Below are 26,816 nucleotides of genomic sequence, written 5' to 3'. Positions count from 1 at the left end.
AATAAAGAGAAACCTTATTTCCTTTCTTCTAAGAGGGGTTTCCCTGCCTCAAACAAAACACTAAGGCTTCTGTCAGAATGTCCACGTAAATCCATTGTCCTGTGTCAAAAACCCTAATTCTGTCCCTTACACTTAAAACTAAACCATAAAAATGACTCCCTTCTTCTGGACTGGACGGGGGATAAAAGTTAACTTTGAGGTTTTTGGCTTCTTCTTAGGGGCAATAACTCCCTTCCACAGGTCAAAAGTGTTTCCCAAACAAAAAAAAACAAAGTTCAATCACTTCTTCTTGGCAGACACACTGTGCATTGTTTAACACTCTTTATCAGAAAGTCTTTATAACTTTGGTTACCAGAAGAATTACTCCCTTCCCCTGGTCTTGGTTACCACTTGTTTGCACGGTTCAATGTCACCAGAGGGAAAAACTCCCTTCCACTGGTGTCTCCTTTACTTTGGTTCCACAGTTAACAGTTCAACAACACCAGTGGGAAATTAATCCCTTCCCCTGGCCTCTCTTTAATGTTCACAGTGCACAACACCAGGGGGAATGGCTCCCTTCCCCTGACCTCCATTTCACTTAGTTTCACAACTTCACTATACCAAGGGGAATAACTCCCTTCCCCTGGTCTTCCATTCACTTGGTTCTGGGACAACTTGGTTCACTCTTCTGCCAAGCCAGGCCCTGAGGAAGGCAATATGCAACTCTCCCTGGTTTTGCATGCGGGTCCCCGACCCGTATTTCTCTGATTCTCGTGATGAGCAGCCTTGATTTACTTGCCTATTAAGTACTGCCACAAGGAAGATTATGTATGACTCTTCCTTGATCTCCTTCTTTAGGATTGGGATTTTCAGGATTCCCCTTAATTATAAAATAGACTTTTGGATTCTCTGGGATATTGTCTGTGAGGGGGGTCTAATGCTGCCCTAGATGTGTATGTTTTCCTTCTTGGTGCCCCTCTGCAATTGCCAAGACCCTCTTCTGTCCCTACAGGCCAACCCGTTCGCTCGCATACCATTTAGGTTCCTCTTCCTGGGCTCTGGTCAGTCTTAGGTCACTTTCTTACCTGCTCATGTCTCTTGTGGCTTCTGCGGACTTCCCCTTTGTTAAGGCATGTAGGCCATTTGTGGGTCTCTTGTCCCAGACTCTCGCGACTTCCACTGACTTCTTTGCTTCGGCGGCTCTGCAGTGTTTGGCTACCTGCTCTACACCTATTTCAGACCATGCAGCATACCTCTTCTCTGAAGTCGGGTTACTGCCTCACCAGTTCTTTGCAGGGTCTTCCAATGTCGGACCCCACAGAGAAGCATCTTCCAACTTGATAGCCTCCCGGTTTACAGGTTCCTTTGCTCTCTGTTCCTCCTGGGACAGCTTGACAGCACGCTTGACGAGGTATTGAGTCCTTCTTCCCTTTTTATGTTTGGTTGTTGAAGCAATTTGACATGAATGACTAGAATGTTCATTTGAGTTTCACAGAGCATTCTTCACTACTCTGCGCCTCCTCCTCATCTCAGTCTTTCCCACAGACTTCTCCACTGGGTAGGTCCAGCTCTTCCTCATCTCAGTGGAAGTCACATTGACTGCCCTATCTATGTACATGGGTTGGTTGAGTATAGCATTGAGGTATACATGGTAGGGGAGTCAAGAGGGTTGGGCTGGAGTGGCCCTACCACATTCTCCTGAGATGTTCTCCCTGATCCACAGAAGGGGAGTCTCTCTCCATTAGAACCTCCTAATGAGTGCCACCCTCAGGGGGATTATCGGGTAGCAGACTCACCTTCTTGACCTCATGGGAAGGGTCTCCTCTTAACGGAGAAGTGACGACATCTTGGGATTCATCACATACAAGAGTAAGATTGTATTGAGAGTGTGATATCATTCTCTATCTAATCAGTATCAAATTGATTTTTCTATGTTTATTAAAAATTAATACAACATTTAATCACAATAACTTCATGAATATTAACTCCAAGTATTCATATTACATAGATGTGTGTGTGGGTGTCCTGGAACTATAGAAATCCATTGTTTATTAGTATGCCATATTATTGTGACTAATTAAAAAATAGAATATGGTTTTGTATTTGATTTGTAAGAGTGAAACTGCCCCCACCTTTGCTTGTGTTAAAGTATATAGAAATATCACCATCCAATGAAGATTGGGGGTATATTATATGGGGGTGTTTGACTATTGAGCAAGTCAAAGGAAAGATGTTACCAATCAAAAAGTGTGACACAAGCTTGAGAATATTGGACGTTTAAAAAGAAACAGTAACACACAGAGAACATGACCTGCCTCTGGAATTAAAAGCTGTAGGGAAAGAAAACACCTGGGATGAGTTCTGAACTGGGATTATATCTGGAGATGACCAGGCTTTGCCCATGATAGAGTCTGAACCAACTTCAACCTTAAGCAGACCGGCTTTCCCGAAATAGGAGCATGGGACCAGTAGAGTCCTGCTAACTGAGAATTCTGTCGGCAAAAGTTTGTGCTGGCTTTATGACTTAAATAATTATTCAAAGTGAGTATGAAAGTGCTGCAAATGAATTTAGATAACGCCTTTAGAAGAATTGTCTGCTATGTACCTGGGTGGGTGGGAATTGGGGAGGCAAGTTAAGCTTAATTAGGTAAATATGTCCATCTAATGTATATTGATGTTTTGTGATGGCTGCCCATGCATAAAGTGAGGGATCACCTCCAATTACCTTCATTTAAATATATGTGAGTTTTAATGAAACAGCTTGTATTTGTTCCCAGAAGTGTGGGTGGGCCTGTATCGAAAAGAGTGATAGATCAGGGGTGGACTCTTTGTAAAAAGCATGACATGTCACCTAATTTATCTCTACATTCCATTCTCCTACTCCTACCCTTGGCCTTTACTTAAAACGTAGTCACAGCCACTCTCTCCTGTTGTAAAAACAAATTATTAAGAGTTACCATCTACACAGGCTGCGCTTGGTAACCGTTTAGAGACCACGAAGTGTGGTAAGTTGAACACAGTAGATGGGGAAGTAGTCACAAAAGATATGTTCAACAGATTTTTAATTCAAATGAAAAATTGTACATTCACAGGGGAAGTGACTCACGTTTCATGTGTTTGTTGACTCCAAACTTGAACAAAGTAAAATGAACACCTGTGTATGCACATGTTGCAATTTCCCATGTATTACCAAAACACATTAGTAGTACAATATTTTGGTGCCAACCAGTGATAATCAACCTGCATTTGAACAATTTCGAAATAAGTGCTTTAAAGTCAGTGATAATCAACCTGCATTTAAACAATTCCGAATAAGTGCTTTAAACTAAAGAAGTTCCATAGTGCCAAATATGGCCTGCTATGTAATTGCCAGGTAATGCCAACACGTGTTTCAGCCTAAAAGGCCGTCCTCAGGGCATTCAAGTCCATTTATCTCTTGAACTGTTATGTGATTGCTGAACCTTAGCTATAATAGATCCAAAAACAACCAATGTCGGAGGTAGTAGGTCAGAGCAAAGAACATGGAGAAAAGGGAGAGAAAACAAAAAATGGAAATATAACGTTAGAGTGCGTTGTGCGATTCGTAAAGCTAATTGTACATTAGTAGTAAAATAAATCAAGGCATACCTTATAGTGATAATTCTTAATTGAGTCATAGTCGTATTCAAGAAAAAGTCAGCAAATTGGTAATTCCTGAAAGCGTTGCTGGCCAGGTCTGTGAGCCGTAAAACCGTAAAGCGCACAGCTCACGTTAAGCTTAAAAATGCTATGCTTGCGCTCTATTGTGCAATGATAGTTTTGATATTGGTGATTTGTATGTTTTATAATAACGAAAACTATATTTACCAATCTTGAAATGAAGCCGTGGTATTTGCCCGGCTGGTGTGCCGCTGTAGCGGCAGAAATGAAATGATACGCACGTGTTTATCGTACTTTCCCTTTGATATCGGCCGTGATCTGGAAAATAAACATGACCGCGTCTTATTAAGCGATCTAATATAATATACATTCTGCATAGGCTATCATGTAAAAGTGGGGCAACACAGGCTTACCGGCATAAGCTCCAAAAGTATGTGTGCACAATGGCGGGTTGTTTCTTTACTGCTGCAAGCATCGGCAGTAGCTGGGGGTTACCATAGTAACCTCCTCAGGGTGGGTCAGGTGACAGTCACGTGACCTGGTTGCTAGGAAACTGATTCCAAGCCGGAACTGAAAAATGGTCATTAATTATACACTTGCTTTGTGAAGAGTCACACGTTCAGTGGAACCGCATTCTCCTTGGGTAGACTGACACTCGGATCTTGTCAGGTCTTGATTATTATTGCTATAATCTAATACGGCATGTAATTTAAAAGGTCCACTGTATGCAGCGTAAACGTTCAGAGAATACAGTAGTGAGGCTTGGTGTATGCCTGTATATAAAAAGTTTAGCGGTTCAATGTTGAAATAGATAACAATTTGACATGCTATTCGAGCCAATTCGTGCCTGATCTGATAGACATATGTAAATAACAGCATAGAGTAATAGGCCCATTGGATACTTTTCATAAAATTGTTATTATTTTGATCTAGAGTAGGTTCAATAGGGTGTGTATATATGTCTCACAAATGCCGGCAATCCCTCTTATTGGTAATGTGCCAAAGGCATTTGTCTTGATATCTGATAGTAATTTGAAGATGTGCCTAGGTTCCCATGGTAACGTGACCCATTCAGTCTGGTACGGTTGAACCTGTAGTCAGGCAATTCCCAAGTTTTTGCGTTCCCTGCTATGCATGACTTGTCTGAGGTTTTGCACTACATATAGAGAGTGTAGTACTGAATTCCTACAATTGTTTCATATCTGAAAGAGATTGTCATGTACAATGTAGTTAACAGAGCTGTTATAGAACGTGAGGCTATTGGGAGTAATGAATAAACATCAAGACATTGTGTAATAAACACTACAAGTGCTGGACATCATTGGTGAGTACTGGCAAATTGTGCTTGCAATTAGTTAATATTAGTTGCGGTGCTACTTGCGGCAACATCATATGATGAGCAAACAGTTATAATCTCTACACCAATTGAGGATAATCCCAAACATGATTGAGCCTGGTGCAATGGATTGGCCAAGTCCGTAAATACTATCAATAATAACTTGACTTGTTAACATGTAGGTACAAAATTGACACTGAATCTAAGAGCTGATAGTTCGCAGCCTTGGGGCATAGTACATTGATAATCATGGATGTCTGTTCCTTATAGGAACCCATGGTGTTAAATCAGTAACTAACCAATTTAACTTTCACAGTTTATAAAAACACATTAAGTTCATGGTCTTGATTCAAGCCGAGTGACAGACAACGTAGTTTGCAGATCAATCTTGCTTCTTGCTGTCGTAGGATTAGTTCTCTGTTTCCACCTCTCTGATGCTGTTTGATGTGTTTGAGGCCAATGAATTTAATGTCTTTGGTGTTATCCAGTTGATGATATTTCTGCCAGTGGGAAGCCAATGGGAGTCTGGTATCTTGACTACTGAGGTTGTTTAGATGTTCACGGATCCTGAAGCGAACTTCTCTAATCGTGCTGCCAATATAGATTTTATGGCATACACATTGGATACCATAAATGACATATTTTGTACGACAATTAATAAAATCAAGTATTTTGGTTTGGAGGCCATTATGACAGGTGCAGGTTTTAGTGGGTGCTAGAGCATGATGACAAAAATTACAAGACCCGCACTTATAGAAGCCTGCTGGTTTGGTCTTTGCAGTAAGCCAATTATACTGTCCAATTGTGTCAGGTTTAAGGAAAGAGGGACTAAGAATATTCCTCAAAGTAGTTGCCTTAGCAAAGATAATGTTTGGTCGGTCGGTAATATATGATGTCAAATCAGGATCTAAGTGCAAAATGTGCCAATGTTTTTGCAATATATACTGTACAAATTTGTGATCACTAGAAAATTTAGTGATGAAGTTAACATGCATGGGATATTGTTCGCTGGGCAATTTTGATCTTCTCTGACAATAGCCGCGATCGTGGTACTTTCTTGACCGCATCAATGGTTTTCCTAATTAGTTGAATTGGGTACCCTCTTTCCCGAAATCTGTGTCCAATAGACTTACATTCTAATTGAAACGTTGAATCTTGACTGCAATTTCTCTTGGCTCTTAGCATTTCCCCTCTAGGAATGTTTTGAATAACACTGTGTCTGTGGCTACTGCTGGCATGTAATATTGAGTTCACTGCAGTGGCTTTCCTGAACGTGCAGGTTTCGATGTTATCAGCCACAATATTAATTTTAAGATCTAGAAACGTGATTTCAACTGCATCCATATATCCTGTAAACTTGATATCGAAAGTATTATTATTGAGATAAAGCATGAATGCTTCAAAGTCTTCTCTGCTACCTTCCCAAATGGCCAGGATATCATCAATGTACCTTTTCCAACTGATGATATTGTGCTTGAAAGGGTTATTCTGAAAAATATATCTTTCCTCAAAAAAGGCCATAAATAAATTGGCCAGAGAGGGCGCATATTTCGCCCCCATTGCAATCCCTTGTATTTGCGAATAGTAGTCACCATTGAAGAGAAACTGGTTGTGAGTAAGAGTGAATTCCAAGAAGCTTTTAATCATCTGTACATGTGTATAATGGGAGGCAGAGTAAGTTCTGAAACTAAAGTCAATCGTTTCCAAGGCTAGTTTGTGTTGAATTGATGTATATAGTGCTGCCACATCCAAAGTCACAAGATAGTATGTAGGTTTCCAGGAGATCCCTTGCAGTATTTGCAGAGTATGCGTTGTGTCTTTTAGGTATGCTGGGATTTCAGATACCAAATGTTTAATACTGCTGTCAATGTAATCAGCAAGTGCTTCTGTAACTCCTCCCTGACCAATCATAATTGGTCGAACGGATGGGAGAGTCAAAAAAGGTTTGTGAACCTTAGGTAAGAAGTAAATCGTTGGCATGAGTGGTTTGGAAATCAGTAGAAACGCCTTTTCCTCATCTGAGAGTAATCCTTGGCGGTACCAGTTTGAACTAAGGTTTGTAGTTCTTGTATAGTTAGGACTGTGGGCTTAGTAGTGAGTTTCTCATAACATCCCGGCGTAGCAAGATGTTCCATTGCCATTTTGATGTAATCTGATTTGTTGAGAATTACAATGTTGCCACCCTTGTCGGCTTCCTTAATATTGATCGAACCGTCTTCACATATTTCTTGTAATGCCTGTCGTTCTAACTTGGTTAGATTCTGTTTTTTACTACTGCAGTTTTGTTGGAATCCATCAATGTGTTTGTGAATTTCTTTGGTAATTGTCTTATAGAAGGTATCAATGACATTGTCTCCAGTGATAGGTGGCATAAATTTTGATCTGTTCTTATGTTCCTTGATATCCATATTTCGTTGGTGGATGCCGAGTTCTGCCTGGATATCACTCACAGTTTTTGATTCCTCTCCCAAGAGGTTGGAAAGTAAATGAATGTTTTCAATTTCTTGTATGCTGGTGGAACTGGTGGATGGGAGTTGTTCTAAGGGCCTGTACGTTTCAACTTTGTTGTGGAATTTTTTTTTCAATTTAAGTTTTCTTGAAAATTTATAAAGAACTATTTGGAGTTCAGTCATATCAGATGTGGCATATGGTGCCAATGAAAGACCATGATTTAGAACAGATAGTTGTTGAGATGAGGGGTGTTTATCAGACAAATTAATCACTAGACTTTTAGTATGGACTTCGGTTTGGTTTTCTTGAAACTGGATCTGGTGAGTGTTTTGTTTGTATCTCTCCCGTCCTCTCCTCCTTGCTCCTCGTCCTCTTCCTCCTCTGAGGTTGTTGGAGTAGGGAGATTTTTGCGTCCTAAAGGGGCATTTTTTTGAAAGCGAACTTGTTTATTTTGAAGGTTGTATGTTGATTGGTTTCCTTTCTTATACCTTTTGATTTCCGCAAGCACTTATTCGGAATTGTTTAAATGCAGGTTGATCATCACTGAGTTTGGCATTACCTGGCAATGACATAGCAGGCCTTATTTGGCACTATAGAACTTCTTTAGTTTAAAGCACTTATTCGGAATTGTTTAAATGCAGGTTGATTATCACTGACTTTAAAGCACTTATTTCGAAATTGTTCAAATGCAGGTTGATTATCACTGGTTGGCACCAAAATATTGTACTACTAATGTGTTTTGGTAATACATGGGAAATTGCAACATGTGCATACACAGGTGTTCATTTTACTTTGTTCAAGTTTGGATTCAACAAACACATGAAACGTGAGTCACTTCCCCTGTGAATGTACAATTTTTCATTTGTATTAAAAATCTGTTGAACATATCTTTTGTGACTACTTCCCCAACTACTTACCACACTTCGTGGTCTCTAAACGGTTACCAAGCGCAGTCTGTGTAGATGGCAACTCTTAATAATTTGATTCACTTCAAGGTGATAGTGGTAGATCACCCACCCTCTACACGACAGCGGCTCTGACCAAACCTTAACTTTCGCTTCTAAAAACCTAAAACTTCAAGGGGTGCGCATTCCTGATTAGGGCCTTACTTCCACAACTTCAGTTTTCATTACTACTTTCCCTGTGGACTGCTGCACTGTGCGTAATAATGCAACAAAAACAATAAAAATAAAAAATATCTAGTAATCTGCACAATGACAGATTATCTTAAGAACAGAGAAGAGGACAGTGCTGCCCTCTTTGCACCTAGAGGTTCAGATACAAATCCTTTTAAGTCCAGACCTAATGTTTCAGAAACCCTTATTCAAAAATTTATCAAATTAGAAAGATTATGTAAAAAGGAAATCAATAAATATTGGGAACAAGTATCTCTCAAAAACTATATTCAGCAAGAAATTATACCAAGAGGCTTAAGAATATTAATCTTTCCCGATTTCATGCATAAAGATGATCAGGACCTTGCAGCTGACTGGGAAAACAATGTCACAACCAGCTCGGAAAACATGATGAAAATCCTGGTCACACATGCGGAACGCGAACATATTCGAGTAACCAAAGAAATTGATAAACTCAAAATTGAAATTACAGAAATGAACAACCCAGCAAGTTCAAAAGAAAAAAACTATGCCAAAATGAATGAGATCTTAGTTGAATACCAGGACGAAATTAAGTTGCGAAAATTTAGGAAATTTTATAAAGATGAAAAAGATTAACTAAATGACAGAGTGTATACCTATCAACCTAAATATGATGGGGACCTATCACAAATAGTTACTCCCACTATGTCACCTGTCACATCTGACACAGACTCAGAAACTGAAACTACTACTGACCCCAATAATGTGGAAGATCAAGCAAATGTAGAAGGGTCTCGTCATCACAGACGAGGCTTCCTTGCGGAAATCAAAAGGTATAAGAAAGGAAACCAATCAACATACAACCTTCAAAATAAACAAGTTCGCTTTCAAAAAAATGCCCCTTTAGTACGCAAAAATCTCCCTACTCCAACAACCTCAGAGGAGGAAGAGGACGAGGAGCAAGGAGGAGAGGACGGGAGAGATACAAACAAAAGACTCACCAGATCCAGTTTCAAGAAAACCAAACTGAAGTCCATACTAAAAGTCTAGTGATTAATTTGTCTGATAAGCACCACTCATCTCAATAACTATCTGTTCTCAATCATGGTCTTTCATTTGCACCATATGCCACATCTGATATGACTGAACTCCAAATAGATCTTTATAAATTTTCAAGAAAACTTAAATTGAAAAAAAAATTCCACAACAAAGTTGAAACGTACAGGCCCTTAGAACAACTCCCATCCACCAGTTCCACCAGCATACAAGAAATTGAAAACATTCATTTACTTTCCAACCTTGTGGGAGAGGAATCAAAAACTGTGAGTGATATCCAGGCAGAACTCGGCATCCACCAACGGAATATGGATATCAAGGAACATAAGAACAGATCGAAATTTATGCCACCTATAACTGGAGACAATGTCATTGATACCTTCTATAAGACAATTACCAAAGAAATTCACAAATACATTGATGGATTCCAACAAAACTGCAGTAGTAAAAAACAGAATCTAACCAAGATAGAACGACAGGCATTACAAGAAATATGTGAAGACAGTTCGATCATTATTAAGGAAGCCGAAAAGGGTGGCAACATTGTCATTCTCAACAAATCAGATTACATCAAAATGGCAATGGAACATCTTGCTACGCCGGGATGTTATGAGAAACTCACTACTAACCCCAGAGTCCTAACTATACAAGAACTACAAACCTTAGTTCAATTCTGGTACCTCCAAGGATTACTCTCAGATGAGGAAAAGGCGTTTCTACTGATTTCCAAACCACTCATGCCAACGATTTACTTCTTACCTAAGGTTCACAAATCTTTTTTGACTCTCCCATCAGTTCGACCAATTATGAGTGGTCAGGGAGGAGATACAGAAGCACTTGCTGATTACATTGACAGCAGTATTAAACATTTGGTATCTGAAATCCCAGCATACCTAAAAGACACAACGCATACTCTGCAAATACTACAAGGGATCTCCTGGAAACCTACATACTATCTTGTGACTTTGGATGTGGCAGCACTATATACATCAATTCAACACAAATGAGCCTTGGAAACGATTGACTTTAGTTTCAGAACTTACTCTGCCTCCCATTATACACATGTACAGATGATTAAAAGCTTCTTGGAATTCACTCTTACTCACAACCAGTTTCTCTTCAATGGTGACTACTATTCGCAAATACAAGGGATTGCAATGGGGGCGAAATATGCGCCCTCTCTGGCCAATTTATTTATGGCCTTTTTTGAGGAAAGATATATTTTTCAGAATAACCCTTTCAAGCACAATATCATCAGTTGGAAAAGGTACATTGATGATGTCCTGGCCATTTGGGAAGGTAGCAGAGAAGACTTTGAAGCATTCATGCTTTATCTCAATAATAATACTTTCGATATCAAGTTCACAGGATATATGGATGCGGTTGAAATCACCTTTCTAGATCTTAAAATTAATATTGTGGCTGATAACATCGAAACCTGCACGTTCAGGAAAGCCACTGCAGTGAACTCAATATTACATGCCAGCAGTAGCCACAGACACAGTGTTATTCAAAACATTCCTAGAGGGGAAATGCTAAGAGCCAAGAGAAATTGCAGTCAAGATTCAACGTTTCAATTAGAATGTAAGTCTATTGGACACAGATTTCGGGAAAGAGGGTACCCAATTCAACTAATTAGGAAAATCATCGATGTGGTCAAGAAAGTACCATGATCACAGCTATTGTCAGAGAAGATCAAATTGCCCAGCGAACAATATCCCATGCATTTTAACTTCATCACTAAATTTTCTAGTCATCACACATTTGTACAGTATATATTGCAAAAGCATTGGCACATTTTGCACTTAGATCCTGATTTGACATCATATATTACCGACCGACCAAACATTATCTTTACTAAGGCAACTACTTTGAGGAATATTCTTAGTCCCTCTTTCCTTAAACCTGACACAATTGGACAGGATAATTGGCTTACTGCAAAGACCAAACCAGCAGGCTCCTAAAAGTGCGGGTCTTGTAATTTTTGTCATCATGCTCTAGCACCCACCAAAACCTTCACCTGTCATAATGGCCTCCAAACCAAAATACTTGATTTTATTAATTGTTGTACAAAATATGTCATTTATGGTATCCAATGTGTATGCCATAAAATCTATATTGGCAGCACGATTAGAGAAGTTCGCTTCAGGATCCGTGAACATCTAAACAACCTCAGTAGTCAAGATACCAGACTCCCATTGGCTTCCCACTGGCAGAAATATCATCAACTGGATAACACCAAAGACATTAAATTCATTGGCCTCAAACACATCAAACAGCATCAGAGAGGTGGAAACAGAGAACTAATCCTACGACAGCAAGAAGCAAGATTGATCTGCAAACTACGTTGTCTGTCACTCGGCTTGAATCAAGACCATGAACTTAATGTGTTTTTATAAACTGTGAAAGTTAAATTGGTTATTTACTGACTTAACACCATGGGTTCCTATAGGTAACAGACATCCATGATTATCATTGTACTATGCCCCAAGGCTGTGAGCTATCAGCTCTTAGATTCAGTGTCAATTATGTACCTACATGTTAACAAGTTCAGTTATTATTGATAGTATTTACGGACTTGGCCAATCCATTGCACCAGGCTCAATCATGTTTGGGATTATCCTCAATTGGTGTAGAGATTATAACTGTTTGCTCATCTTATGATGTTGCCGCAAGTAGCACCGCAACTAATATTAACTAATTGCAAGCACAATTTGCCAGTCCTCACCAATGATGTCCAGCACTTGTAGTGTTTATTACACAATGTCTTGATTTTTATTCATTACTCCCAATAGGCCCACGTTCTATAACAGCTCTGTTAACTACATTGTACATGACAATCTCTTTCAGATATGAAACAATTGTAGGAATTCAGTACTACACTCTCTATATGTAGTGCAAAACCTCAGACAAGTCGTGTTTAGCAGGGAACGCAAAAACTTGGGAATTGCCTGACTACAGGTTCAACCGTACCAGACTGAATGGGTCACGTTACCATGGGAACCTAGGCACATCTTCAAATTACTATCAGATATCAAGACAAATGCCTTTGGCACATTACCAATAAGAGGGATTGCCGGCATTCGCGAGACATATATACACACCCTATTGAACCTACTCTAGATCAAAATAATAACAACTTTATGAAAAGTATCCAATGGGCCTATTAATCTATGCTGTTATTTACATATGTCTATCAGATCAGGCACGAATTGGCTCGAATAGCATGTCAAATTGTTATCTATTTCAACATTGAACCGCTAAACTTTTTATATACAGGCATACACCAAGCCTCAGTACCGTATTCTCTGAACGTTTACGCTGCGTACAGTGGACCTTTTAAATTACATGCCGTATTAGATTATAGCAATAATAATCAAGACCTGACAAGATCCGAGTGTCAGTCTACTCAAGGAGAATGCGGTTCCACTGAACGTGTGACTCTTCACAAAGCAAGTGTATAATTAATGACCATTTTTCAGTTCCGGCTTGGAATCAGTTTCCTAGCAACGAGGTCACGTGACTGTCACCTGACCCACCCTGAGGAGGTTACTATGGTAACCCCCAGCTACTGCCGATGCTTGCAGCAGTAAATAAACAACCCGCCATTGTGCACACGTACTTTTGGAGCTTATGCCGGTAAGCCTGTGTTGCCCCACTTTTACATGATAGCCTATGCAGAATGTATATTATATCGCTTAATAAGACGCGGTCATGTTTATCTTCCAGATCACGGCCGATATCAAAGGGAAAGCACGATAAACATGTGCGTATCATTTCATTTGTGCCGCTACAGCGGCACACCAGCCGGGCAAATACCACAGCTTCATTTCAAGATTGGTAAATATAGTTTTCGTTATTATAAAACATACAAATCACCAATATGAAAACTATCATTGCACAATAGAGCGCAAGCATAGCATTTTTAAGCTTAATGTGAGCTGTCCGCTTTACGGTTTTACAGCTCACAGACCTGGCCAGCAACGCTTTCAGGAATTACCAATTTGCTGACTTTTTCTTGAATACGACTATGACTCAATTAAGACTTATCACTATAAGGTATGCCTTGATTTATTTTACTACTAATGTACAATTAGCTTTACGAATCGCACGACGCACTCTAACGTTATGTTTCCATTTTTTGTTTTCTCTCCCTTTTCTTCATGCTCTTTGCTCTGACCTACTACCTCCGACATTGGTTGTTTTTGGATCTATTATAGCTAAGGTTCAGCAATCACATAACAGTTCAAGAGATAAATGGACTTGAATGCCCTGAGGACGGCCTTTAAGGGTGAAACACGTGTTGGCATTACCTGGCAATTACATAGCAGGCCATATTTGGCACTATGGAACTTCTTTAGTTTAAAGCACTTATTCGGAATTGTTTAAATGCAGGTTGATCATCACTGAGTTTGGCATTACCTGGCAATGACATAGCAGGCCTTATTGGCACTATGGAACTTCTTTAGTTTAAAGCACTTATTCGGAATTGTTTAAATGCAGGTTGATTATCACTGACTTTAAAGCACTTATTTCGAAATTGTTCAAATGCAGGTTGATTATCACTGGTTGGCACCAAAATATTGTACTACTAATGTGTTTTGGTAATACATGGGAAATTGCAACATGTGCATACACAGGTGTTCATTTTACTTTGTTCAAGTTTGGATTCAACAAACACATGAAACGTGAGTCACTTCCCCTGTGAATGTACAATTTTTCATTTGTATTAAAAATCTGTTGAACATATCTTTTGTGACTACTTCCCCAACTACTTACCACACTTCGTGGTCTCTAAACGGTTACCAAGCGCAGCCTGTGTAGATGGTAACTCTTAATAATTTGATTCACTTCAAGGTGATAGTGGTAGATCACCCACCCTCTACACGACAGCGGCTCTGACCAAACCTTAACTTTCGCTTCTAAAAACCTAAAACTTCAAGGGGTGCGCATTCCTGATTAGGGCCTTACTCCCACAACTTCAGTTTTCACTTCTCTCCTGTTGTAGATTACATTTTTTGGCTGTTCCTGAGAAGGCAAGTTTCCATTTTGTTCTTTGCATTTTGCAATATTAGTGTGAAGTGAGTTCAGGAGATGAGTCAGTCAGTCAAAATACTTTATTCGGCTGAACGCCATCAAAGAAGCAGAACAATAAGTAAATACACACAGTTCAGATATATCCCTATAACAATAACATTTTTAAAAAGGTTATTAAAAGAATAAAATAATATTTTAGAAATGATTAAATTTCACAAGGAAGTTGAAAGCACAAATCATTTTTGGGTATCATTAACCTCTCAGTTAGTTAAAAGCATGACAAGAGTGTACGGTGCGCAATTTAGAGTATCTTGCTTATATAAACAACGCTTAAGATCTTTTTTGCAAAGAAGCAGAGAATTAACATATTCCCATAACATTTTAGTATTGTAATTCCCTAATAAAAATAATTTTTCTTTTTCATGGTAGTTTTTAGATCTTGGATTCATAGCAAAATCCTACAAATAATTTTTCCTCCAATATGCCAGCCGGATCATCACGTGGCCGTATTCAGTGCTCTCTGCCTCATTAGCCCAGCCCTGAAGATGTATTTAGCCACTGCGTACACTAAAATCATCATCTGTTTTTAAGCAACATGCCTGCGCACACACAATATTTAAAATTTCAAAAATATCGGGTTAAGTTACAACTTTCTTAATTTCGAATGTGTCACACAAAATAAACAGAAATGTAAGTGTTTGCACTTGCTCTGGTACCACAGTGGAATTTATTACGCACTGTAGAATCCTAGTGGTTTCTACGGGCTGCTAAGGGCAGTATCCCCATCTTAAATTTAATGTAAAGTGCTTATGCAAATTTAGGTTTCAGGACAATTAAATACCATTCAAATCCATAAGCAAATGTACTGCATCATCTGCGAATAGTAATATCAGATTTTGCTCACCCCCATGGTTGGGGCATCTGTTGCCAAATCTAGTTTTATTGTGCCGTTAGTGAATATAGAAAACAATTTTGAGACCAAAATGCAGCCCTGTTGGACACCCCTTCTGTATCAAAAAAGACCTTGAAACTTCTATATTTATGTTCCATCTTATAGAAGCTTCAGCATTGGAATATAATATAAGCAATGCTGATAATAATTTGGGAGGTATATCTAGAACTTTAAGGGTGATCCACACAGTAGCATGTGGGATGCTATTGAATAATACTGTCTGCAGGTCCACAAGTATGATATGTACATTTTCCAGAGGGTGGGTGGATGACAAGATAAGGATTGTTTGCAGGTCCTCTCTTTGTGAACAAGTTGTGATTAAAGCCGGTTGGTCAGTTTGCTGCACGAGGAGCGTGTACTATCCGATATGCCGCCAGGTATGCTGGTGTGCTACTCGAGACTGCTTTGTGAATGATACATACAGTCTTGACCAGTTTCCTGGCTTGGAGTGGAAGTAATTGTAATTTGCGTAGGGTTGGGGTAATTCAGTCAAATTTCTGTGGTTTGTAATGAGATGTGCTGCAGCGTGGTGGACTGCTTTTAGGAGAGCCAAGTGAGCAGCTTGGAACACTGTCAGTAGAGCATTTCACCCATCAATGTGCGAGACCCAAAGAGCCTGTACTACGGTCCTGAAGTCCTGCTGCGGGATTAAGGGTTTGTGTTTTTGAAGGGTAGAGATTCTGAGACAGTGGGCCTCATTCCGAGATTGGAGGAAAGTACCGGTCATTACCGGCATGGTGCAAATAGCATGTCCAAGCTGGCAATAGACCGCTAAAAGTGGCCTATTACGAGTTTGCGGGCACAATCTTTGCGCCATGCCGGTAAGGTACCTAGCGCCATGCCGCAAAAGGGCCCCAAAAATCCCTTACCGGCATGAAGCGCACCGTACATAACACTACCACCATAGAGTAAAGCGGCATTAGCAGTGACCATAAATAGCGGTGACTGAAAATTAGTGGTCACAGCTGTTTACGGTCACCGTTAAATAGTGGAACCGCAAACAGCGTCATCGCACAGGAACTGGAAGGAGCATGGCGGCCATCTTTAAAAACACAATCCATTGCTATCCTCACCAGACAGGACCCCTGGAAAACTTTGGACACTGTGGACACATCCTATCATCAAGGAAGAATGCCAAAAGCACCAGAAAAGGGAGCTACCCGCCTCAGGAAGGAGCGCTTCAGCCCAGATGAGCTCCATATGATGGTGGATACTCTCCACGAGCATTCAGACACCGTTTTCAGCGGCGACATGCGGAGTGTGGCGGTAATTAAGTAAAAGGAGATCTGGGCCATGGTAGCACAGAAGGTGAGCACCGTGGGAAACACCCCCCGCACCACCAAGGACTGCCGAAAACGGTGGGATGACCTGCGACTGAGGGTGCAGAGCATCCTCTCGGCCAACAGAAGCCAGGCCCTGGAGACAGTAGGAGGGCCAGGTTCCCCCATGAAATTGATGCTGTGGGAGGAGACATGTGCGGTGATGATAGGCCCAGAAGCCATTGAAGGGGTTGGAGACATGGAGTGCGGGGCAACGTCATCCATCGATGGAAGTGAGTGTCCAACGCATTTTTTATGAAAGTCACTGCTAAGGGCTGGGAAAGGTGTCACGTCATGGTTGGCCAAACCACCCCCCTCTCCCCAAATCATGACGAAACAAGTGAGACCCAGGCTACTGCCAGGTGCAAGTCTGTAACCTATATGGCACATACCACACGAAGAGGCCCATTCCGTGAGGCACACAGGGCAGTTCCTGTAAACAGTGTGCATGTGAGCCAGCACAGTAGCCGGCCAACATCAGTGACACAGACATATGCATGCATTTACCATCCAAGCATAGATCAATGTGCCGTTAACCACCCAAATGCCAACAACCCACTAGTTTCTGACTGTGATATCATAGGCATGTCCTAATGCTGACGCTCAAATCATCACTCATGCCGTCCCTCTCTTCCACCCCCGCAGGCAGTGAGCATAACATCGAGGACAAGGCAAGCAACAAGCCCAGCACCTCCAGGGGCCAAGTCAGGGCCCGCTGTCTACATGTCAGCAGGAAAACACCTCAAGCCACACCACCAGCTCAAGCAAAGCCTGTGGAGGGTGCACAACCCCCACCCCACCCAGCACTGGCGGCAGACACCTGTCCTACGCCGCACTCTGAGGAGTCCAGTATGGCTGGGGAGATTTCAGCCACGTGCCCCCTCAATGTTCCCAACAGCCCATTATCCATATGCGGAGCAACTGAGGAGGACACTAATGAGATTGTCCACACCCCTGACGGCCAAACCAACCCCCAGGTCTCATATAGTGACTCTGGTGACAGTGAAACACCTGGGTTTACGGGGCAAGGAGCAACACTGGAACATGCTAGTCCAGTGGCCAGTTCCCTCAGTGAAGCACCAGAAAGACATGTGAGCCCGATTCCCAGCAGGCCACCCACATCAACCACATCAGCCATTGATGCTGAGCGGGCTTAGCAGCTCACAGACCTCATAAATGACTTCCTGCTAGACAATCGGCAGGCCAGGGAGGAGTGGCAGAATGAACTGCGGGCACTGGGTGAGGTCATCACATTCAGCACAAACCGGCTCTGCAAGGTCCTTGGCCGGATAGCAGATGCTCTGGATGCTGCAACTCCTGCATGACAGCCCCAGTTGGAGGACACACCTTCTCAAAGCTCTTCCACCCAGACCAGCCCACTCTGTCGCTCCCAACGTACATTGCGCCACCAGGACATGGATCCCCCTGGCTATGGGAGTGCACATTGACAATGCTGACATACACATGTGGCCTATGTAGTCCTTATGGGACTAGTGTGGGGTTGTTGTGGTGGGTGGGGGTGAGGGTGTGTTTTGGAGTTGTGGGGGGAGGGAAAGGGGGGGTGAGGGTGTGTTTTGGAGTTGTGGGGGGAGGGGGTGAGCGTGTGTTTGGGAGTTTTGGGGGGAGACAGAGGGGGAGGGTGGTGGAGGGTTTGTATTTCAATACACCGGTTGTTCATAAAAAAAACAACAGAGTGCACATTCATCATTGCGCATGTGTCATTCAATGTTTCAAAGTGCACAGTGTACATGTATCCCCACACTCAGTGCCCAATGTCCTGAAATCCTCACACCCTCTGCTGACTTGTGTGTCAGAAATATTGTCCAATCAATGATTGCCGCACAGCACGTCCCTCCTGTGCATCGGCACCGTGAAGCTGTCCTGCCACTTCTTCTTCCTCCTCCCCTTCATCATCATCAGGTGGTAGCAGTTCCATGTCAGGGGGCAGGGGTACATTCCGATGGATGCACATATTGTGCAGCATTACACATGCCATGGTGATCTTGGCCACCTTCTCATGGCTGTAGATGAGTGTCCCACCCGAACGGCTGAGGCAACAAAATCGTGCCTTCAACAGGCCAAAGGTCTGCTCAATCACCACACGTGTACGGGTATGGGAACAATTGTAGTTCTCCTCGTGCCTGTTCTGTGGGTTTCAGACAGGGGTCATGAGCCACAGCTTCAAGAGATAGCCACCATCACCTGCATGAGAGGGGAATGAAGGTAAGTGTTTGTACAATCATGGCAGACAACTGTGCTAGTCTTACATGGCAGCAGGTATTTTCTGCCCATACACACATGTCCCTGGATGCATTGCCCCCATTTCTGACCCCGCTATGTGTCCTGTGCAATGGGATGATGGAGTGGGTAGCATCCTCAGGATGGGTTAGGGTGTGCACTCACATCTTGTTGCACGTGCATCATATATGCATGCAGCAGTGTTGGAGTGAAATCATTGATGTGTTGTCTTCTGTGAGATTTGGTAGTAGGGAGTGTTGGCTGTTGCCAGTAGCATATTCGTAATTCTGCACTGATCAGTACCATGGTGACTTGCAGCACTCCTATGGGTGTGCGGAACCAGTGACATGCTGTGGTATCCCTATTAGGCTCAGATCAATGCAATCACAGGGATGACTGTCGGGTGTGGTGATATGTTGGAGGCAGCGACATAGTGCTTATGCAGTGCATAGTGCTAGAAGCCCTTACGTTGTGTGAGGGCTGCCGATGAGTGGTGCATGTGTTGTGGGATGTGGCCTGGTCACCTGTTAGTCATGTAGTGTTCTGTGTCGGCCTTACTTCATCACTGAGGGATTTGCTAGTCATGTGCCGTTTCACCGGCTCTGGGGCACAGTGTTCGGTGAGGTGCACATCGTGCACTGGTGTCAACATTTCCACCCAGGTGGAGTATGCATCTCCCCCCCACTTCCCACCCAGGTGGAGTATGCAGGCACCCGCCTCACAACCCCGATGCACTGCCATGGCCCAGTCATGCAACTCACCAAGCAGCCAGGTACGCTGTCCAGCATGTCGCTCCATATAGCGTGGTAGCGTGGAGTTCCACAGGACCAAAGAGTCATGAGTTGATCCTGGATATCGGGCACAGCAATGTGTGATGATCTTGCTGGCGTTGCATACCATCTGCACGTTGATGGAGTGGTATTGCTTGTGGTTGCAATACGCCACCTCCATGGCATGCGGGACCACCAACTCCACGTGGGTGCAGTCAAGGGCACCTATACAGTTTGGCATGCCTGCCAGTGCATGGAAGACAACTTTTGTATCAAATATCTCCTGGGAAGTCCGTGGTAGGGATATGTAGTCCCTTGTGTGCTTGAGGAGGGCATCCAGCACTTGGTTCAGTATCTGGGAAAATAAGGGTTGTGATATGCCATGCATGTGCCCCACTGTGTGCTGGTAGGTGCCTGTGGCAAGGAAGTGGAGCACATACACACTACCTTCAGTAGAGGGGGGATGGTGGTGCATATTTCAATGAGGCTCACTATGTCGTCATGTATCAGGTCCACTACGGTGGTGATGGTGTCACGGTCAAGCCGGTACAGGGTGTGGATCTGCTCTGGTGTTAGGTTGAAGGGGGTGGCTCTGATGCGAGGGATTGGGGTCTGCCGGCGTGGTAACGGTGACTGCACTGTTGGGGTATGCTGGCCCACCCTCCTTCTCCTCCTGTGTATCCTCTGTGGTGGGGGCTGTGGTTGTTGTTGTTGCTGCCTTGCAAGCAGCGCCTCCAGCTCCACTAATGCTACTACTATTGGTATCATCTTGGTGTGGGAGGGGGTGTGGTGCGTGGGTGTGCTCCTTTTGTGCTGTGCCAGACTCCATTGCCTCCATGTGTGCTGATTGTGTGCACCTGTGGCTCTTGGAAACACTGCTCTGGGTTCTTAACACCTTCTCGGAGTGCTGGTATTTTTATCCATGCCGGTAAGGTACTTTTCAGGCTTCAAGAGGCCCTTATTTGCATGTCCACATTACTTGGGATCAGCTCCGGTTTACGGCATGCCGCTAATATCGGCATGGTGTGTCGTGCGCGCGACCCTAGACCGCTATTTACGGCATCATACTTTACGGTGCCGTAAATAGCGGTCTGGTTGGTCAGAATAGCCCATAGCGGTAAGCGATGCCAGTAATCCTTTACCGGCATCGTTTTTCCCTTACCTCCAACCTCGGAATGACCCCCAGTTTATTTGGGCCTTCTTGGCTATGTGTTTCTGGAAGGACAGGTTGTTGTCAATGGTGAAGCCTAAGGATCTTGCTGAGTCTGAGAATTGTGTACTCCTGGATTACTGTTAGATCTTCCACCTGTACTTTACATATTAGCCTCCAGAATTGTGCTCCCTTTCTCCTTTATGGCTATTAGTAATTTGTCCCATAGTGACTCAGAGTATTCTTTCTTCTTTTTTTTAAGAACACCTTTATAGGTTCTTCTTGTAACTCTATCTGTAAGAACATCCTTGCACGCCCCTTTTTTGACACAGGCCAGTAGTTGTTGTTTGGCTTCTCTGCACTGTTTATCAAAACTTGGGGGCTTTTTTACAGAACTTTTATTAATATTTGAGCTTGATTTCATAGAGGTGCTATTCATGACATGAAAATGAAATGTTTATCAAGTTATATGAGGAGGTATCCTCATATAATTTGATAGTCATTTATTTATTTTTGAAGGATAATGTCACCTAATAAGATTTCCAGTAATGGTAATATTTCTTCATAAAGATTTGGTAGGGCCACTTCTTTATCAAAAGCATCCCATTTAACCACAAGCCTGCTGTGCCCTGCAGTATAAATTGGTACATTCCCTGTATTGCTGAGTTTGGTAACTAACTGGCGTACAGTCATCTCTACTGTCAGTTGGAGCAGACGGTGGTGTGGGATAATGTATATGAGGCAGTAGGTGAGCCATGACATTACATGCAAAAGAGGCAGTAAACAGAATAAAGACATCAAATAGCTGGTCTACATTAGAAACAGATTGCACATTATTATAGTAAGCAGGTTGTAAAATGATTCACTTCAGGGTGAACAGGTTATATGTCCAGTTTGCACTATGTACATATTAACCCAAACTAACCAATTAACACTTTCCCATTTATTGATAATTTATCTTTAACAAAGCAGTGCAAACCAGGTTCAGATGAGATGTCAAAAGTAATGTGTTTTTACAGTGGAGTTAAAATGTGCAGGGAAAACGTTTGCTGGCTGTGATTTCATTGCAAAAAATGCAAGAAGAATATACACTATGGAGAAAGTGCCATTGTACCCAGAGGAAATGATTGTTACAAATATATTCACAAAGCTATGGGTCCAGAGAAATCTAATCAGGTGATGATGCACGTCATGTAAGAGGCAGGTTTTCCGTGAGATTGACGGGGATAGCATATCAATTCAGAAGACAGAGGGGGTGTGGAGAGTTCAGTCGACAGATGAGCAAGGTTCCTGGCAGAACTGCAGAGGCTCCCTGGAGACTGAGATAATGGGTGGTAGACAGTGGGGGAAGCTGAGGCCTTGGCAGATGAGCTGCGTCCTTCATGTGTGTGGCTGGGCTTGGCAGAGTCTGCAATACTCCGGTGTGCTGATAATCCAGTTCAAAAGGGTCCAGTGCAGGAATCTCACTGGAGTGAAAGCTGAATATATTTGTGAAGTGAGGAGTACGTACAGATATGATATGATAGGTTATTTATAACGCACTTAATACCCAGAGGGTTCTAAGCGTGGACCCGGGATCCTACCTGTGTTGCTCGGTGTCGTCTTGCTTCCAAGGCAATCACAGTGCCCCTGTGTTATCCTCCCGAGACTGTCCTGGGGATGATTAGGTTTATTTTTATAGTCAGTCAGGATAAACTAGTCATTTTTATGAATAATGCCTTTTTAAATACAAATTTGAAAGTGTAAAAGGAGAAAAAGAAAGTTGGCCTGCTGTCGTGGTTTTTTTTCTCTCTTAGATTGTGTCTCCAGCCAATTGTGTAGGAATGACCCCCAGTTTATTTGGGCCTTCTTGGCTAATGTGTTTCTGGAAGGACAGGTTGTTGGCAATGGTGAAGCCTAAGGATCTTGCTGAGTCTGAGAGTTGTGGACTCCTGGATTACTGTTAGATCTTCCACCTGTCCTTTACATATTAGCCTCCAGAATTGTGCACCCTTTCTCCTTTATGGCTGTTACTAATTTGTCTCATAGTGACTCAGAGTATTCTTTCTCCTTTTTTTTAAGAACACCTTTTTAGGTTCTTCGTGTAACTCTATCTGTAACAACATCCTTGCATGCCCCTTCTTTGACACAGGCCAGTAGCTGTTGTTTGGCTTCTCTGCACTGTTTATCAAAACGTGGGGTCTTTTTTACAGTTCTGTTATTAATATTTGAGCTTGATTTCATAGAGGTGATTCATGACATGAAAATGACATGTTTATCAAGTTATATGAGATGGTATCCTCATATAATTTGATAGTCATTTATTTATTTTTGAAGGATAATGTCACCTAATAGGATTTCCAGTAATGGTAATATTTCTTCATAAAGATTTGGTAGGGCCACTTCTTTATCAAAAGCATCCCATTTAACCACACGCCTGCTGTGCCCTGCAGTATAAATTGGTACATTCCCTGTATTGCTGAGTTTGCCAACTAACTGGCGTACGGTCATCTCTACTGTCAGTTGGAGCAGACGGTGGTGTAGGATAATGTATATGAGGCAGTAAGTGAGCCATGACATTACATGCAGAAGAGGCAGTAAACAGAATAACGACATCAAATAGCTGGCTTAAATTATAAACATAAATGCACATTCTTGTAGTAAGCACTTTGTAAAATGATTCAATTCAGGGTGAACAGGTTATCTGTCCAGTTTGCACTATGTACATATTAACCAAAACTAACCAATTAACACTTTCCCATTTATTGATAATTTATCTTTAACAAAGCAGTGCAAACAAGGTTCAGATGAGATGTCAAAAGTAATGCGTTTTTACAGTGGAGTTAAAACGTGCAGGCACAAGTTTGCTGGCTGTGATTTCATTGCAAAATATGTGAGAAGAATATGCACTATGGAGAAAGTGCCATTGTACCCAGAGGAAATGATTGTTACAAATATATTCACAAAGCTATGCTTCCAAAGAGATCAAATCGGGTGATGATGCACGTCATGTAAGAGGCAGGTTTTCCGTGAGATTGACAGGGATAGCATATCAATTCAGAAGACAGAGGGGGTGTGGAGAGTTCAGTCGACAGATGAGCAAGGTTCCTGGCAGAACTGCAGAGGCTCCCTGGAGACTGAGATAATAGGCGGTAGACAGTGGGGGAAGCTGAGGCCTTGGCAGACGAGCTGCGTCTTTCATGTGTGTGGCTGGGCTTGGCAGAGTCCGCAATACTCCAGTGTGCTGATAATCCGGTTCAAAGGGGTCCAGTGCAGGAATCTCACTGGAGTGAAAGGTGAATATATTTGTGAAGTGGGGAGTACATACAGATATGATATGATATGATAGGTTATTTATAATGCACTTAATACCCAGAGGGTTCTAAGCGTGGACCCAGGGATCCTACCTGTGTTGCTCTGTGTCGTCTTGCTTCAAAGGCAAGCACAGTGCCCCTGAGTTATCCTCCCGAGACTGTCCCGAGGGATGATTGGGTTTATTTTTATAGTCAGACAGGACAAATTGGTCATTTTTATGAATAATGCCTTTTTAAATACAAATTTTAAAGTGTAAAAGGAGAAAAAGAAAGTTGGCCTGCTGTCGTGTTTTTTTTTCTCTCTTAGACTGTGTCTCCTGCCAATTGTGTCGGAACAAGCTCTCTGGTAAGATAAGAGTTGTGGATGTTTTTTCATGAATACAAATTGGTCATGCAATATAACGCAGAGGTTCTATTTTTGTATTAATGCTTATACCGCACAACATGTTCTCAAATAATAGTGTATATAAAAACAAACATTCAAATGTGTATACATTTATTCAATGACAAAGAGGTTGTGAAGTAATAGGAAAGAGCCCCAGTGTGTCAAAGGAGGTAATACATTTTACCGCAGGTGGTAAAACACAAGGTCAATGTTGGTTTTCATATTAAGAAAGTTTAAAAGCGTATGATGCATGTGTGACTGGTGAATCATTCACAATGGAAAATGTTTTATGAACAAATCTGTCAAAGACAAAAGTCCAGCCTCGTAACTAAGTGGCTGGGGTGACATTTAGTACTGTCAAGATTTCAAGTGTGTTAGGCCCGGTATTCTGTATTTGGAGTGGACCCTAAATAGACAACAGGTAAATGAGGGGAGTCTTGTCACACCAAATAGGGCATTACCATAACAACGCTATGCCACCATTGTACTACGATAATAAAATACCACAAAATTAGGTATAGCCCTCTGACAAAATCCCTAACAGTGGTCACTCTCATGTCTCTCTATTATCAAGAAGCTTTTTAAGTCATGCCACATTTCCAAGTGTATTAATACATAGTCTATATGACTTTGGAAACTCCTGCTGGCATACGTTGGCTTAGCTGGTTGATCTCCCTATCCTCTACCATTGCAACCCTTGAGCATAAAGGGGGGAAATGTTCCTGCATATTCCAGAGCATATTTATTCGTTTTTTTCAGTGGTACTGCTACTATGTTCCCAAGGCACTATCTTCCTCATCACAAAACCTGATTGTCAATTCTAGGGGCACATATTGCATATTATAATCCCCAGCCAGAATCATTTTGGTATTTAGTGGACAAGTGTTCCTCCAAGCTTCTATAGTTGCCTGGAGCTGGGGAAGAATGGTCACACTATTCCTGTGAGTGCAGGCAATGAGTGGACTGTAGTGAAGGTCATACCACTACACAGTGCACCAGTTTACAGGCCCCTTGTTTCGCGTGACACCTTTAGTGAGGCCAGGCATGTACTAAACCAATTTACTGTGATTTTATATTTTCAAATGCACCACACATGGGGCTGCTTTAAGGTGCACAAGTCAAAAACTGGGTGGAGGTTGGAGGAGTGAGGGGAGAGACAAACATATTAACAGCTGGTCTAGGTACTGCCAAGGTGACAAAGGAACAGGCCAGGTTTAGACACACCACCTTTCCATCAGCACAAGTGATTGCGGACCATTGTTTACTTAGAAATAGGTGATGGTCATAATTGCTGTTTAATCACTTCTAGTAGCATTTGAATGCAGGGGCAAGAGGGATACCGGCGGCGCTTGGGAGAAGGGGCCAGGTCCGACTAGCCATTTTTAAAGAAATGGGTGTAAATGCTAACTATGGTGTGAACACAAGACTGCATTCCTGGAGTTTTGTAGGCACACTTTTCATGAGTATGTACACAATGCTTTAAGTGGAATTCTAAATCGAGGGGGGGGCTCTGGTTAGGGCAGCATGGGCTAAGTATTTAGACAGTGTTTCAAAGCGCCACTATAGTATGGGTGTAATTAGGCCATGCCCACTAATGAGAGCCCCCTCACCTAAGCGAGGTGGGCCTGGTAAGAGCTTACTCAGAGACAGGAGGAGGGCTGGGTTGGCCAGCCTCTCCTTTTGTTTCTGAGTGTCACACTGCATGCTGTGCACCACGATTGGCATTTGCTATGGCGCTTACTGCACCGGCAATAGGCAAACAAAAGACTACAACACCCAGCTGCCCTAGTGCCTTGTGCACCGCGTCCCATTGCACGCTCTTATGTCCGTTCTGTCACATGTCGCAGCGCCATCAGGAAACAGCTGAGTGTTCGAGGCTCTCTATAAGAGCTGGAAATAACAATTGTTTGGTGCTTCACAGCTGGTGTACATTACTGCTGTGCTTCTGCGCATTTCGTTTGCTCTCTGTTTTTGACTATCACCATATTTTGACCTCCTTGGACTGCTCGACCTTGTTCTTGGATTGTGATTGGGATATTGTTTGCCTGGATTTTTTCTGCTCCTATTTTGGGGTATGTGATACAAAGTAGAGTTGTACCGAACTTCGGCTTCGA

This window comes from Ambystoma mexicanum, chromosome 11 (assembly GCF_040938575.1).
Source record: "Ambystoma mexicanum isolate Mex_15411 chromosome 11, UKY_AmexF1_1, whole genome shotgun sequence".
Classification (NCBI taxonomy): Eukaryota; Metazoa; Chordata; class Amphibia; order Caudata; family Ambystomatidae; genus Ambystoma; species Ambystoma mexicanum.
This window is presented reverse-complemented; position numbering follows the sequence as displayed.